General features: G+C 44.6%; 1 protein-coding gene and 1 long non-coding RNA gene across 3 annotated transcripts in view; one reads left to right on the forward strand and one right to left on the reverse strand.

Annotated features, from left to right (window-relative positions):
* The window catches only part of UBE3D (ubiquitin protein ligase E3D), a 297,731-nt gene that overhangs the window by 217,571 nt on the left and 62,378 nt on the right, over positions 1–17,782 (reverse strand). The gene's annotated exons all lie outside the window — the stretch shown is intronic.
* On the forward strand, positions 1,058–2,372 carry LOC120937073. Its single transcript, XR_005748670.1, has 3 exons — positions 1,058–1,206; positions 1,753–1,953; positions 2,037–2,372. It is a non-coding gene; the product is annotated as an uncharacterized LOC120937073 (long non-coding RNA).

Genomic DNA, 17,782 nt, shown 5'->3' on the forward strand with positions numbered 1-17,782 from the left:
CATAGGTGGGGGGCTAAACACATGCTGGCTCCAGGCTTCAGCCAACAAAATTTTTTTTGGGTGGATAAACACCCGTTCCCCTTGACACATTGAGACTTGACTTGAGCTGTGCGTTTTTTCCGTCCTGTCATTAAACCCCTGCATCCCCACTTGCACCTTGACATTTATTCAAGGATTACTTATGGGTGTTTCTCACCATAGATAAGACACCCATTAGTTGTGCGACCAGAGTGAATGATTCCTTTCTTCTCTCTTCTCCCCACGCATCAGTAAGCATCTACCACGTACTTCTGAATTGCATTTCTGCTCAGACACCCATAGGGGTATCTGCTGGGGATCACACACGCAGGGGTTTTCATGATATGGAATTAGCACACAGCTCATGTAAATATTTTTGATGCATAGTTCACATGCATTTTATGACACCGTTTTACACCATCATGTGCATTTTGCCATGTTTGCAACCAGTTTTTATTGTAGCCGGTCATCCGGGGAGGCCCCTCTGTGCCCCCGGGTGGGGGGGGGTTTCCGCGGTCCCATGGGGGTTCCCGGCAAGGTGGTGGGGGGCGGTGGAGTGTTCCACATTCCCACCCCCCCCTTTTTTGCTCAGGTGCGGCCGGGGGTTCTCGACCGCCCACTGAGCTTTGCCTTGCCGGCGGCGTTCTGCGATCATCCCCGTATGGCCGTGGCGGGCTGCGCACGCATGAGGCGCCGGCGTGCGCGGCTCGCCACGACGTCATGCAGCTTGCGACGGGGGTGACGACAGTGGTCGGGGTCCCCTGACCTTCCGGAGCGCCGAGGGAGCCGCACCAGGGCTGCTCGTGTAGCGGCCCTTACGTCATCTCCGTGATCTATGGGGAAGCCTGGAGCCAGCATGTGTTTAGCCCCCACCTATGGCCACGCCCACTGGCATAAAAAAGATAGTCTGCCTATGAGTCAAGTCTTGATTCCAGGCAGCTGAGCATGGACAGCAGTGTTAAGCCCCCATTCATGGCCACGCCCACTGGCATATAAAAGACAGTCTGCCTATGAGTCAAGTCTTGATTCCAGACAGCTGAGCATGGACAGCAGTTCATTCCTTTCATCTCCTCCAACATTGGAAGCCTGGGTCTTCCCTGCACTGTCTGCAGCCTAGATCTGAATACTCAACAACAAGCTCTACAAGCCCACACTTTACCTACTCCTATCCATTTAATCCCCTATCAGGTAACAGCACCCTTTTATTATTACACTCCTATGTTGATTTTTCAACTTTCACTCCCCCCTTCTTTTTGTTTTCTTGTTTATTTATTTATTTATTTTTTTCATATATTTCCAACATTTTTACTATCACCATATGTATCCACATATTCTTTGATGGTCCACGTAACATACACATTGTAATGTGTCTCACACATCCCCACCCTTGTACACGCACCTTTTACCAGACTAATAAAGTCTCTTAATCACTTTTGTCTGCCATTGGAGCACTCTTATACTATTTTTATATTAAGTACCTTAATATACACATCAATTCGTGACCATTATTTATTGACCAATTACCCCTTCGGGTCATCAATGAGTAGATCTAATTCAATAAAGAAGAAAAAAGGAAAAAATATTTTTTTTGCTTTTTTTTGTTTTTTTCAGATAAAATTACAAACCTGCTGCCAGTCCCTCTCTTTTTTATACACATGCCTTACCCACAGATAATCCTACACTTTAGCACAATATGCTATGATTTAATATTTCTAATTCTCTTCAATTACACAGGGCTAACCCATTGGGGGCACTCTGCAGGCACCGGCTCCCCTGATCCTCGGAGGGCGTCCACTGTGCGGCTCCTTGCAACCCCCCTGGGGTCTGTTTTGGTTTCCCTCTCTCCCCCATGGGGTTGTGGGTGGCGCTCCCTTCGGATTTTCTAACGGCTCTGCACATCTCTGGTTATTACAAAACCCACTTCATTCGTTAACGGTAAACCTTATTCTTGGGTCAATTTATGTGATTTATATTTATACTTTTTTGATCGCAAATTTATGTTATGTATATTTTTGTAGAATCAACCATCCCCCTGAAGAGACCACTTAGAGGTCGAAACGCGTCGGGGAACGCACATCACACAGCATAAAGCAATGTTGTATACATTTGTCCAATATTGTGGAATATGTATTGTATCACCAGATCCGTAAAGGGTTTTCTTTCAATTTGTTATTGCATTTAAAATGTATGTTATTGACAACCATAAAATAAACCATGCTTTATTATATTACATTTGTTACACTTTTATACCTTTGCTGTCCAAAGCCCCGTGGGGTAAATTTCTTTTTCTACACGATTCAATCTTGGGGTTCGCAGCATTCTTGTCTCTTCGCTTATGTGTCTTTCCTCAGCCAGTCAATTTAATAAGGTGCTCCTAATGACACCTGTTATGTGTATAAAAGACACCTTACCACAAAATCTCTTTCTTGAATTCAAACTTCAACGTCACGAGCAAGCCCAAAGAGCAGTCAAAGGCCATCAAGGACAAGATTGTAGAGCTGCACAAGGCTGGATTGGCTACAACATCATCAGCAAGAGGCTTGGTGAGAAGGGGGGACAACTGTTGGAACGATAATTTCCAAATTGAAATGATACAAAATAACCATCAGTCACCCTCGGTCTGGATCTCCATACAAGATTTTGCCTCATGGGGTAAGCATGATCATGAGAAAAGTGAGGGATCAGCCCAGAACTACATGGGTGGAGCTTGTGAACCATCTCAAGACAGTTGGGACCACAGTCACCAAAACAAACCATTAGTAGCACAATACGCCACCATGGATTGAAATCCTGCAGCGCCTGCAAGGTCCCCTCCTCAAGAAGGCACATGTGCAAACCCTGATAAATCAATATGCAGCAGTCTCATACAAACATACTCCAACCACAAATTAAATATGAAAACAGTGTGCAAAAATGTGCATAGGTGCACCCAGGGCCACCTTCAGGGGGGTACAGGCAGTACACCTGTAAGGGGCCCCGATGGCAACCCCCCCTTTTTTTTTAAGGACCCAGAAGTCCCCAGATGGCAAACCCCCTCCCCCTTTTTTTTCCTTCTATCATTTTTTTAATATATTTTATATATATATATATATATATATATATATATATATATATATATATATTTTACGAAAAATATTTAGAAGAATACGTATCGGTCTAAACTGAGGGAAAAAATGTTTTTTTATATATATTTTTTATTTTTATATTTTTGGGGGATATTACAGCAAAAAAAATTTTTTTCAAAATTGTCGCTTTATTTTTGTTTATAGCGCAAAAACCACAGAGGTGATCAAATACCACCAGAAGAAAGCTCTATTTGTGGGAAAAAAAGGACGCAGATTTTGTTTGTGAGCCATGTCGCACGACCGCACAAATGTCAGTTAAAGCGACGCAGTGCCGAATCGCAAAAAGTGGCCCGGTCATTGACCAGCAAAATGGTCCGGGGCTGATGTGGTTAAAGGCCCTCTACCTGTATAGCGGTTTGCTTATTTTTTTTGGTCTCGGAGTCTGACAATTACTATTGCATCTGCCTAAGGGTGTTCTGGCTCCAACGCTCTCTCCACCAGTTCTGTCAAGAGACAATAAATCTTTTTCTTGCATTCAAAAAGTGACTAGCGCCCAATCATTCCATCTTGCATTACACCCACAACGCCTAGTAACCCACACTACAATGAAAAATGTCAGCTCTCCCTGACTCTGGAGGTCACCATTAGGCTTTTGTTGGTTGGGAAAGTGGCTACATATATTGAAAAAAAAAAATGTAGAATCTTTTATTACTCTGGTAGGTACGTTATCTATATCAGTGATTGTTAACTTGTGGTCTGCCTGACTTTTTTTAGCTATCCTTGTATTTTATGTGTGACCCAAGATAATTCTTCTTCCAATGTGGCCCAGGAAGGTCAAAATGTTAGACAACCCTGTTTTACAGTTAGTTTATTTGCATTAAGAGCTTATGAAATATGCTGTTTCTTTAAAGCATGTTAAACAGCACAGTGATTGTGTGGTGTCATTTGGCCCCCTGTAACACCTGAAATAGTAGGGGAAAGAGACCGCCGCTCCAGATGAGTGCACCTCAGTGGTGAGTGTGGACTCAGAAAAATCCAGTGGGTGCAGGCAATGCACTCTGATAAATGGAAGCAAAGGGTATGGACAGCCGCACTCCGATAAATGTAAAAAACAATAAAAGCTTTTAATCTAGTAAAAAACACTGCACAAACGGAGAAACAGCAAACGGGATGATTTAAGATTTAATAAAGGTACCTTTATTAAATCTTTTAAGTGCTTACATACTTCACTATGAGAGCCTTTTATTTTCATTTTTGCTCCCGGTAACATTTGTGGCTGCCCTGGTAAGCCGACTTCACTGCGCTTGGACCCGCACTATCATTGCACACAGAGAACGTTCCTGGACTCTATCCCAGCACTTGGAGGATTTCGTGGACACGGATTTCCCATTGATTGGATTCCATCCCAGTATCTGGAGGATTTCGTTGACACACATTACCCAGTGAATGGAGGTAAGCGCTCTGTGAGCTCAAGCTTAGTGAAGACTCATCCAGATTCTCTACATTGATGTCTAAAGGGCAGAAGTCTTTCTCACTACTCACCCAGCAGATTGATTTACTCAAATTTTGATATATAGTTTTGGACTATATTCAGATATTTGATACATCAGTTGCACTAGTTTGAGGGTTTTTCACAATTATAGTTCACAGCCTTGAAATCGTTAAGGTGTTTAATAGATTGTCATCAGTCCTTAGGACTGTCTTGATATTCACTTTTAGATTTTCAGATTTTAGATTTTCAGTTTGCACTCATCAATTTTTATTCATACCCTTTATTTGTTGTTAGCACAATTTGAGATTTTCCTAGCTTGTGACGGAAAATATTGATTATATGAGGACAGGAGGCGAGTATCTTGTGCATTAATCTTCCTTTATTAATGCTCACAGCAGAATACATTTCTAATAACTTTAATGTAAAAAACTTTTTTAAACAGAATACCCCCTCAGTAGTCCATACAATCCTTAACCACGCCCCTGATAGTGACCCCATAAAAGGGGCTGTCTGTGAATGTTCCCCCTCTTTCTTGATGCGATAATCTTCCTAAAAAAAAATGGTACCAGAAAGAAGGATCGGAGCGTGTCCTTGGGGCGAAGACCGGCCGGTCGACCTCTGAATGGCTTCCAACGGGAAGTGCACTACCAACCATGACCCAACAGGGGATTCAGGAGCAATAAATCCACAACGAGGATTTTCCATCGAGCTGCCGTCCAACGGGAAAGCAGAAATCGATCAATCTCCTAACCGGATTATCCGTCCGTAAGTTCCAGCTCGGCCTTCAGTAACCTGCGAAAAAATGAAAAACAATCGTAACAGGGAGGGTCGGGAGGGAAGATACTCGCCTCCTGTCCTCATATAATCAATATTTTCCGTCACAAGCTAGGAAAATCTCAAATTATATATCAGACAGGAGGCTCATATCTTGTGCAAGTTCAAAGCTCAAATATACACATAAATAGATATGATAAAAAACACAAGTCATAACTCTAAGGAAGGACCGCTAGAGAGACATGGTCCTGAGGTCTGAAATAGAATTGACGGAACGTGGCCTCGGAAGACCAGTCCGCCGCTCTCAAGAGATCGGAGAGAGAGCCTCCTGAAGTGATTACTTTAGTAGCCATGGCGCCCCTGGTGGAGTGGGCTCCGAACAGGGTGACGTCGATCCCCGCCATTTCCATGGCGGTTCTCACCCATCGTGCCAAGGAGGCAGACGAGACAGGTAGGTGGGGTTTGACATAGGATATAAGGAGTTGAGAAGAGCCTGTAGGGCGTAAATTAGCCGTGAGAGACTCGTATGTCTGAAGACACCGAACGACACAGAGGAGGGGATGCGTAGGAAAAGAAGGATAGAAGACCGAGTGAATCGCAGTCTTGGTCCTGCGTACAATGGAAAATTCAACGCCGTGTGGCGAAAATTGCCTTCTGGAGACGTCAAGAGCTCTAACATCTGAAACCCTCTTGATGGAAATTAAACAAAGAAGGACCGTCAATTTCATAGATAAAAGTCTCAGGGACAGGTCCGAATTGTCCCCCCAACTGGCGAACATACCAAGTACCTTTGAAACATCCCAGGTCACTTGGTATCTAGGCCTAGGGGGACGTTGAAATTTTATGCCTCGTAACAGCTGGCATACTAAGGGATGTCTGCCCACCGGTAAAGAATCCACGGGGCAATGATAGGCTGAAATAGCCGATCGATAGATATTAATAGAACTGTATGCTTTGCCGGATTCGAAAGACTCTGCCAAATAATTAGCTACTAGTGAAACAGGGGCCTGTATGGGATCAACCTGTCGTTGATCACACCAACGAACCCAGAGTCCCCAGGCTGATCGATATGCCGATCTAGTCCCGGGGGCCCAGGCCAGGGAGATGAGATTCCGAGCCGAGACTGAAAGGCCTCTATCTGTGATCGGGATCCCGAGACTAACCACGCTAGAAGTGGCAGGTTGTTCTCCAGAACCATGGGATGAGGATCCCCGGTCGGATTGGTGAGGAGGTGAGGGGAGAAGGGGATCAGTCTGGGGTAATCTATAGCCATTCCCAGAAGCAGAGGAAACCATGGTTGGGTCGGCCACCATGGGGTAACTAAGACCACTGTCGCTCCCAGGTAGGTTATCCGTGGGAGAAGTCTGGGGATCATTTGAAAGGGGGGAAACGCGTAATGTGTCCCCTCTGGCCAAGGCTGGCGGAGAGCGTCCACCGCATGTGCCTCCGGATCTGGCCTCCAGCTGAAGAAGCGAGGTAGCTGACGGTTGAGGCGTGAGGCAAAGAGATCGAAAGATAGCGGACCCCAAATTTGCTGCAAACGAAGAAAAATTGATCGATCCAATGTCCAATCGCTGGAATCTCGGAGATATCGAGAATTCCAGTCGGCTACCGAATTGGATACCCCCGGGATGTACTCCGCTATAGGGGTGATGTTGTGAGATAGGCAGAAGTGCCAGAAGTCCCTCGCGATATATGCCAGCGTCTTGGATTTGGTGCCTCCCAGTCGATTGACATATTGCACCGCTGCCACGTTGTCCATGCGAAATAGAATACAGCATGTGGACGTGTGAGGCATAAAACTCTTGACAGCGAACAGAGCTGCCAAAAGTTCCAGTGCATTGATATGCAGGGAGGTTTCCGTAGCGGACCACGTCCCTCCTGTGGAGGACGTCCCGCACCGGGCACCCCAACCCCTGCGACTGGCGTCTGATTCTATCACGACGTCCGGAGAGGGGTTGAAGATGGTTTTGCCGTTCCATTCTACGGCATGATGAAGCCACCATCTCAGTTCCTCGGTAGTCTCTTGACATAAGGGAATTTCGTCTGAATACCTGAGGCCTTGTCTCAGGTGCATAATTTTGAGCCGTTGAAGGGCTCTGTAATGTAGTGGGGCTGGGAAAATGGCCTGGATGGAGGCCGCGAGCAGACCCACCAACCGTGCTAGAGTGCGGAGGGATAAGGAACCTCTGTTCAGTGCTGCCCGAATCTCTTTGCGGATGAGCGCAAGTTTCGTTTTGGGTAGACTGAGGGTCGACTGGATGGTGTCTACCGTAAAGCCCAGGAATTCTATTTGTTGGGCTGGAGTTAGGCTGGACTTCTCGTAATTGATTACGAATCCCAGATCTTGGAGTAGGGAAATTGTCCAAGACATGTGTAGGAGGGCCTGATCTCTGGAATAAGCCATGATGAGGATGTCGTCGAGATAGATAATCAGACGAACTCCTCTGTTCCTCAGAGCTGCCACCACTGGTTTCATCAGTTTGGTAAAACACCATGGGGCAGACGACAGGCCGAACGGAAGGCAAGTGAATTGCCACATTCTGCCTTTCCACGGGAAGCGAAGTAAATGTTGTGAGTCGGGATGAATGGGAACCGTAAGATATGCATCTTTTAGGTCCACTTTCACCAGCCAATCGCTGGGGTGGAGAAGGTCTCGGAGGAAGTGGATGCCCTCCATTTTGAAATGCCGGTATTCGACATATTGGTTCAAGCCCTTCAGGTTTATCACTGGGCGGAAGCCTCCTCCTTTCTTGTTTACTAGAAACAGGTTGCTTATGAAACCTGGGGAAGAGGGATCTACTTCTATAATGGCCTGTTTCATGACCAGATCTAGGATCTCTTTGTCTATGAGGCGTTCCTTTTGTTTGGCAAACCGAATGGGTGGGGGAATAATGTTGAGGGTCGGAGGGAATAGTAGTTCTATGATAAACCCCGTGACGGAGTGTAGGATCCATGCGTCTGCCGTAATCGCAGACCAATGTTGGAAAAAATACCTCAGACGTCCCCCCACAGGAGTGTAATCGAGTGTGGTGCAAGGTATGCTCACCGGTATGAGGTCGGGATCGTGGGTAGCCTCGTCCACCACGTCCGCGCCAGGGTCTGCCTCGAGGAGGGAAGAACGGTGCGGGTTGGGCCATAGGAGTGGCGTAGGACGGAGCCTGGTACTGGTATTGGGCAGTGGATCTGCCCTGTGGCCTGAAGAAGGAAGAGCGGCCGGCAGAACGGCCTCTATTTCTGCCGGCCCTGTTAAAAACCTTGTTTGTGCCCGTTTTTCTTAGGGAATTCTGAGCCTTATCCAGACTGGAGAACAGTCCAACAAATTTATTAATATCTTTGATGACCATGTCACCAAAGAGCATGCCTTCGGCTGCTGGGCCGGGCTCGGATTCCGCCAGGTGGGATAACTGGGGGTCTAAGCGCATCAGGATTGACCTGCGCCTTTCTACTGAGCATGCTGTGTTTGCGGTGCCAGCCAGGCACAGGGCTCTCTGTGCCCAACCTCTAAGCTGCGGCAAGTCAACTGGTTGATCAGAAGCCGCCGCTTGTTCTGAGAGGTTGAGTATTTTGGTTAACGGGCCCAACAGATCCAGGACGCGGTCCTGTATGGCTCGGAAAGACCGTTCAATGCCCTTCTTTTGAAACTTTCCTGTTTTTAACAGGTATTTTGTCAAAACCGGGTCAACTTCCGGGGTGGCTACCACTTTTTTGGGAATGGAGGGTCTGGGACATTCGGCCCTCAATTTATTGCGGCTACCCTTGTCTAAAGATTTCCTTGCCCATAGTTCCACGTATTGTGAAACGTGCGGTAAAGGAGTCCACTCTCCAGAACGCGGGTGTGTTATGGCGTCTGGGTGGAAGAAGGGTTCGCCGAGGGCGTCCAAAAGGACTTCGTCCTGTGTGGCAGGAGTGGCTGCTGTGTTAAGAGCCGTAGCCCCAGCATCTTCAGTATCCGAATCAGAATCGGATCCTTCCGATCCCTCTAAAGGGTCGGCAGAGTCCTCCTCAGAGGAATCCACGTAAGAGTCAGGTTTTGCTCTTCTGGTGGCATTAGGTCCCTTTTTCTGGGTCTCCCTGAGGTTCAGGGGTCGAGTTGTGTCTAAGTGATGCTGGGGTTGGTAGACCGTGGTGGGTGCTACCTGTAGCATATTAGTTACTTCCCCTGCCGGGGAGTCATGGACCGCAAGGGTGTGTTTCCTTTTTTGTAAGGATTTTCCCTTTTTATTAGGCGGTTCACCGCACTGAAGCGGGGTCGGTGTCACATCCGTGGGTTGTAATGCCCAGGGGGATGGGGTAGTGGCGGCTAGGGCGGCCTGAATAGACATCTGTATGATGTCTTGGAGTTGGGAGGCGCTCAGCGTGTGTGAGGTGCCTGTGGATTGAATTTCCCCACTGGGGTTCAGTGGATTAATATCAGCCATCCTGTGACTTTAAGGTAGTATGCCAGTAAAGGATGTTATCTAGGTTGCTCAGACCGTTTGTAGGTATGTATATATGATATTTAATTATTTCCTGAGTATTACAGTAAAGGGGCACTATGTGGTCAGCGCAGGGATTTAAGGATGGCTGAGGATAGCCAGCGCTGGGGGTAGCTAAGTTCAGGGGAGATACTTAGCTAAATGCACTGTGCGGGCAGGCTCCTGTCTTATCCTCTCCTCCGTAGGCTCCGAGTGGCTACAGAGAAGAGGGGAGCCTCAGAACTGCAGCGGCCCGGGAAACGAAATCTCGCGAGATTTCGTCCGGTGCGCGCTGATTGGATGAGCGGCGTATGAGGGCGGGGACGCCCCCTAAGAGCGCGCAAGTGTCGTGAGGGAGAAGAGGACACTAATGGCGCCGTGCCAGGTAGTCAGCTGTGCAGGATGTCGGGAGGAGAAGCGCTCCCGACACCCTGTTGCCTGGTAGTCGCGCTGTATAGAAAGAAACGTTTGCGATGTATAAGCAGAGAGTTAAAGGTAAAGGCACAGTAAAAACTCCTGAACACAGGAAAGATGGAGAAAGCTAAAATCTATATCATATTGACGAAAATATATATAATAAGAGAGAATATACATATAAATATATATGTAAGTAACAAATATAGGAAAATTAGGAGAAAATTCTCTAGAAATCCTATAAAAAACAAGCAATACACTATAAATGAGTACTTATCTGATCTGTGAGCAGAAAGAAAGAGGGGGAACATTCACAGACAGCCCCTTTTATGGGGTCACTATCAGGGGCGTGGTTAAGGATTGTATGGACTACTGAGGGGGTATTCTGTTTAAAAAAGTTTTTTACATTAAAGTTATTAGAAATGTATTCTGCTGTGAGCATTAATAAAGGAAGATTAATGCACAAGATATGAGCCTCCTGTCTGATATATAATTCAGATTTGAGCAGCATTTTGGTTTTCACTGGTCACTCATTATTTTTCACTGTTGGCTAGCGCTTTAGTTACCCACTTTTTTGTTTCACTATATAAAAAAGTGACTCTCACAGTGACACTGACAGCAGACATGTCCCCTCCTGAGTCACAGTGACTCTCTCCACGCCAGGTGGCCCCTTAAGTCCAATACAAACAGCACCGACAGTCCCTCCCGGCTTGCCTTGCTCCCATCCCACAGACCCATACACAAGGCTCCGGCCACTTCGCTCAGCTTCCATGTACCATGGCATCACACTTCACGCTCAGGCACAGCATCCACCAGACCTGCCCTACCCACCGGTGCCATCCAAACACTGTAGCAGGCACTTGGATAGCCACGGTTGGCTCCAGACCGTGGCACAGTTTCGAGTCGAACGCCGCAGCCATATTTACTGGCAAACTATACCCGTCACTGGCATTTACTGGCAGGAGTAAAGTGCCCCTTTTTTACTGGGTGCTAGTAAAACTACTGATGGTTGGCAACACTGGTTTGCATAGGTATGAGATTAAAAGTTGTGCTGCCAGATAGAAAAGTGCACAGCAATAGAAACAAACATTATGTATCAAATCAAGTCTTGTTTATTCAGGCCTTTTTTTTGTAACGTACACACATGCACACATATATAAAGAAAAAACAGGTCAGAATGCACTAAGATTTATTTTTTAGCACAGCTAGTTTTCTTTTTGCAGCTGTACAAGACTCTGACAATTATTCTTGTATTAACAGCACAATATCCTTATTTCTATCCATATATTACCCAAGCAAAACATCTGTCAGTACTCTACATTCCCTGGCTGAATCCTCTTTAATCAAAACAAACCCGAGTGTTACAAAGCAAGGCAGGCTCCCTCTGTAATGGCAATGAAGTGATGATTCAATTACTCCCACTATGGCCATAAATCAACATATCTGTAGAAGTTTTACAAACTGGATTACATTTAAATTATCTGTCCAAGCATCAGAACTGACAATGACAGAGGCAAGTGCAGGGTGTTCTCCTTTGGATTATACCAGATGCTGTACAGTCTCCTGGAAAGGACTATTTTTGCCTTCACTCAGCATTGACAGAAATCATACTACGCCATCTGTTAGTACTGCACTGCCGAGTCATTAAAAAGGCACACATGCACTCTTATGCAGTACATATACAAACAGACTTACGTGGAAACAAAACAAGCAAATAAAAAAATAATATAGCATATACAATTGCTACACAAGCTCTATTGTAATTTCATGTTATTAAAAAAGAACTTTCCTTTTCAATCTGTAGCCGCTGTAGTTTTCTGTAAAATCCAATACAATATAGCAACCTGGTTAGTGTACTGAACGCCCACAGAAATGTAATTTTCTGCTTGTGTGATTCACAGATTTTCCTACAGCGTCTGCACTAAAATACAAATCAGATTTTAGTCATCCTCTGCAATAGAAATTTCAGCTAGGCGAGATGCTCACCAAAAGCTAAATACTCATAAAGTGATACAGATCCTGCAGATTTTCCAATTAGAATGCCAAGAGTGCACCTGGTGATTATAATAAATCAATCCCTCCCAAGCCGGATCAGTCTGCAAATGACAGGGTGAAACAAAAGCCTATTCTTCAGAGCAACTAAAAAGGTAGGAATCGGTTACAAAGTTTATTAAAATCCTTGCAATTTACATAGATCACCCAGAGGGGAGTGCTTTTTCTCAACAAAAGTGGGAGTTACTCTTTAACCATATCAGCTCTGGAGGATTTGGCTGCCCAACGACCGAGGCCATTTTTTGCAATTTGGCACTGCGTCGCTTTAACTGACAGATAATTGCGCGGTCGTGCAATGTGGCTCCCAAACAAAATTGACGTCCTATTTTTTCCCCCACAAATAGAGCTTTCTTTTGGTGGAATTTGATCCCCTCTGCAGTTTTTATTTTTTGCACTATAAAACAAAAAAAAGCGACAATTTTGAAAAAAAAAAAAAAGCTATATTTTTTACTTTTTGCTATAATAAATATCCTCCAAAAATATATAAAAAAAAATGTTTTTTTTCCTCAGTTTAGGCCGATATGTATTCTAGATATTTTTGGTAAAAAAAATAAAAACGCAATAAGCATATATATTTATTGGTTTGCGCAAAAGTTATAGCGTCTACAAACTAGGGGATAGTTTTATGGCATTTTTATTGTTAATTTTTTTATCATTAGACTGCGACATTATGGCGCACACATTGGACACTTTTGACGCTATTTGGGACCATTGTCATTTATACAGCGATCAGTGCTATAAAAATGCACAGATTACTGTGTAAATTACACTGGCAGTGAAGGGGTTAACCAGTAGGGGCGAGGAAGGGGTTAAGTGCGTTCTAGGTAATGATTTCAACAGTGTGGGGGCTAGGCTTACTGTGACACGACACTGATTGCTGCTCCCGATGACGGAGCAGACGATCAGTGTCCTGTCACTAGGCAGAAAAGGGAGATGCCTTGTTTTCAACAGCATCCCCCCGTTCTGCCGCTCCGTGACACGATTGTGGGACATCAAGTCCGCGGGTCCTGCAGGCACAATCACGGAGCTCGCGGCCGGCGCGTGGGCCCACAAGGCAGCTTTTTTAAAGCAAAGTACAGGTACGTCCATATGCGCACAAGAGCCATTCTGCCGACATATATCTTCGTTACATGGTCAGCAAGTGGTTAAATGAACACCATCACAAAAAATAGGTTCTTAATTCTTGTAATGATAGTATTCAAAATATTTTTTTTTTTTACCTCTTACCTTTTTGCTTTAATCCCAGCCACTGCACATGTGGGTCTATAGCAACCTAAGGTTGTGTCTCAGGAGTTTGCTCACTGAGTGCTCCCAGCACACTGGCCAAGCTATCGCCAACAGCCATCAGCAATGGCTTCTGATCGGGAGCCAACAAGATAAGTTCCCCATTATGTGAGCACTGTAATAGCCAATCACAGCAGTCACATGATAGAGAAGCCGTGCCGTCTTCCAGCATTAAAGCCCAATTAAAGGGCCTGAGGATGTTAAAGTGCTTGTTACACCCCCCCCCCCCAAAAAAAAATATGGATTCGGTTTCTTAAAGCATGTTATACAGCACAATGCTTGTGCTGTGTAATTTGGCCCCTTCTACAAAATGAAATACCTGGCTGATCCTGCCCCCCCCCCCCAAGTACACTGACCATGGTTTATGATGGCTGCTGAGCCCCGACACCGTGGTACGTGCCTTCAACATCTGCAGCTCTCCTCTTCTACCCCTCCCTCCCTGCCCGTCAGCTCATGACAGTGCTCACCCCCTCCCCTCCTGCTGTTAAAACATTTAGGCCTCACACACACTGCACATTTTTACAGCAGTAGACATTTTTTTCTACAGTCATTAAACTCTCCATCATGTTATCCTTTGTGTCCATGCACACATAGGCTGTCATCAGTAGTTTTGGACAGTAGCGTTTTTGAGCAGTAAAAAAAATAAAAAAATAAAACTAGTGGGTTCTGAGAGACGTTTTTTCAGCTGTAAAAACGCTCGAATGCTGATAAACGCTCAAAAAACTTACTTGCCAGCTTTTAATGTTTTTGATCCATTGAAAAATAAAACATTTCTTCTAAATAACGCAAAAAAACGCTATTGCAAAATGTTAAAAAAAACTTTAAAAAGTTGAAAAACTCACTGCAAAGCTACTGGCGTTTTTATAATGTTATTTTAACGTCCAGTGTGCATGAGGCCTTAATGTTTAAAATAATCCTCTGTGTTTTGCTATGCTATGTGCCCCAGCGTCTGTGTTTTATAAAACAAAAGCTGTCAATACCTGATTTCAGAATGCCGCTCAGCACTCACGTGACTGGCTGCCTCTCCCCTTCTCTCGACTGACGTCAGCAGGGGGATTCTCAGCCTGGGTCACATAGCATAATGAAACACACAGGATTATATAAAGATGTCACAGTGGCTTAACAACCACTTTAAAATTCAAATGCCTTTATTTATCATTTATCCAAACCATGGTTTCTAGCAAGTGACAGTAGCTGGGACAAACTGGCAGCCATATTTACCCTTAGGCTACACAATTGTTGTGCTTTACTTCTTGTTCTAGGATGAATATCTATTGGTCTGCCAATTTATTAAAAACAATACACTTCCTGTCGGGCAAATGATGCGTCTCAAAATGTGTTCAGCCGGTCAGTAAATGCACCAAGCCACCTTGAGCAACTAACCTAAAAGAAATCTCTATAAAAGTGGATGTAAACCCTCACATACACCCAGTTAAGTGACCAGCCCCAGATGATACACAGAGCTGAAACAAATCTACCTACATAAGTTTTACATGTATATTGGCTGTCTTCAGCTTTATATACGGTTTAGAAAGTGCACATCGTGTTAGAATCTTCTCTTCCCGATTCACCTGTGGGTGTGGATTCTTGCCATACACTGAAACAAGCTGATTGGAGGAAAGGCACACACCCCCTCTCTACATTTTTCTCCTACATATAAAAATAAAATAAAAAATTGTAGAAAATTACATAGAACCCCCAAACATTATATATGTTATTTTTAGCAGAGACCCTAGAAAATAAAATGTCAGTCGCAACTTTTTATCTTGCATCGTATTTTCGCAGCAATTTTTTAAATGCTTTTTTTGAGGAAAAAAATACTATAAATGCTTAAAAAAACAAAAACAAATACAGTAAAGTTAGCCCAATTTTTTTGCATAAATGTGAAAGATGATGTTCCGCCGAGTAAATAGATGCCCAACATGTCACGCTTCAAAATTGCACACGCTCGTGGAATGGCGCCAAACTTCAGTACTTAAAAATCGCCATAGGCGATGCTTTAATATTTTTTTACTGGTTTTGAGTTACAGCAGAGGTCTAGGACTAGAATTATTGCTCTTGCTCCAACATTTGCTTACATGTATGATTTGAACACCGTTTACATATGTGGGCGCAACTTACGTATGCATTCGCTTCTTCGGGCGAGCACATGTGGACAGGGGCACTTTAAAAACTTGTATTCCTATTTCGTATTTAAACATCCCTTGTAATAGGAATAAGCATTACAGGTCCTCTTTACAGTGAGATATGGGGTCAATAAGTCCCCACATCTCACCTCTAGGCTGGGAAGCCTGAAATAAAAAAATAAATAAAAATGATCTCGGTTTCCCAGCATAGGTGGCGCCATTTTTACGAGTGTAGAGGCCTTATAACATTGCGCCCGGCCTCTGAACGATCATAGAGACTCCAGGACCATCTGGTCCGTCGGAAATCTCTATCGTCAGCATCGGGCTGGCGAATCCCTTCTCCCACTCACCGATTGTAGGGGTGATTCGGTATAAGCACCGGAGAGGGCGGCGGGGATGGGACGCCCCCCCCCCTCGCTGCCTGTAAGAGCTATGCTCATTCTTATGGTACAGGAAATTGCTAGCTGAAAAAGATCTCTGAATGATGTCTGTACCTGTAGGCATCATTCAGATATCACCGCTCAAACCAGACAACGTCATACGATGTGCAGTGGGTGAAAAGCGGTTAAAAGTAAGCACAGCAATAATAACTCAAAATATGAACGCACTAAAAATACACTTTCAAACATTCATTGACATTTTAAAGCATTAAATAACTCTAAAATCCATGAAAAATTTGCTAGCATAGGTTGTGATAAAGAAGAACTACTTGAAAGGATGCGAGAACACCAAGGCTGGGTTCACACATATGTGAATTGGATGCGGTTCCTCTCACCCAATGGCTCTCAATGGAGTTGGTTCACTAATGTGGGGGGCAGCCGTGGTCCGGATTAAAAAAGGGTTCTGTACGTATTTGTGTCCAGTTCGGTTGCAACGTCAGGCAAAAATTTGGATCTGAACTGCACCTGAACTTGTGAACAGACACGCACTGGACCCCAGGCACGAACTCGCGGCCGCATATGTGAACCCAGCCTGAATGAAATATACAGAATACAACATGAAGGCTGAAACCTTTGAGGAATGAAAAATCTGTCTTAACTGTTTATTCAAGCGGGTATCTGGAGTTAAAGGCAGCAGGTGAGTTTTTTTATGCAAATGTGTCCCCCTACCCCCTGTTTGTTTGCTCTATTTTCTTCCTGCTAGTGTTGCTAGAAGGGGGTGCAGTTGGTAAAGTTATATTTCACCCCTCATTGCCACCATTAGGCAGTGTTTTAGTTTTTAACTTACATGGAATGGGCACGTATATACTATTGAAGTGATTAGAAATTATATCTTCTCTACCCCTGATGAAGAAAGTGAAATAGATTCTGAAATGCGTCGGGTGAAAAATATCTTCTTTGCAGGGTCAATCGTGTTACAGTTGGTGTATTCTTATGCCTTGTACACACGATCAGTTTTCCTGACAGAAAAAGTGCATTGTGAGGTTTTTGTCAGGAAAACCGACATGTGTGTATGCTCCATTCACACTTTTTCTGTAAATTTTCCTGGCAAGAAAAGATTGAGAGCAGGATCTCAAATTTTCCTGACAGGAAAAATTCTTATTGCGAATCGCGTTCTTCTGTATGCAATTGCGACGTGCAAAAAATCGTGCATGCTCAGAATCAAGCAGAAGAGCCGAACTGCCTATTGAACTTCATCGTACGTGTTGTACGTCGCCGCGTTCTTGACGTTCGGAATTTCAGCCAAGATTTGAGTAACGTGTGCATGCAAGACAATTTTGAGCCGTTTTCCTGCTGAAAAAAAACGCGGTTTTCCTGACGGAAAAACTGATTGTGTGTACACGGTGAAAAACATTGGGAATTAACAATCACTTTAAAGTGGCTGTAAACCCTCTCCTATACCCAGTGATGTGAACAGAATCAGATGACACACAGATATGAAGCAAATCTCTCTTCATCTGCTGTATTTCCCTTTCTACACTCTTTAGAAAGTGCAGCTGGTGTTAGAAATCTTGTTTCCTTATTCAGCAGTGAGTGTGGAGTCTGGGCCAACACTGTGTATGAGCTGACTGGAGGAAGGGGACAAATCTCCACTCCACATAGGCAGAGGAACGAAGGAACATGCAGAGCTGTAGTCTGAATAGACAACCTCTCTGCTTAG

Source organism: Rana temporaria, chromosome 4 (genome assembly GCF_905171775.1).
Source record: "Rana temporaria chromosome 4, aRanTem1.1, whole genome shotgun sequence".
Lineage (NCBI taxonomy): Eukaryota > Metazoa > Chordata > Amphibia > Anura > Ranidae > Rana > Rana temporaria.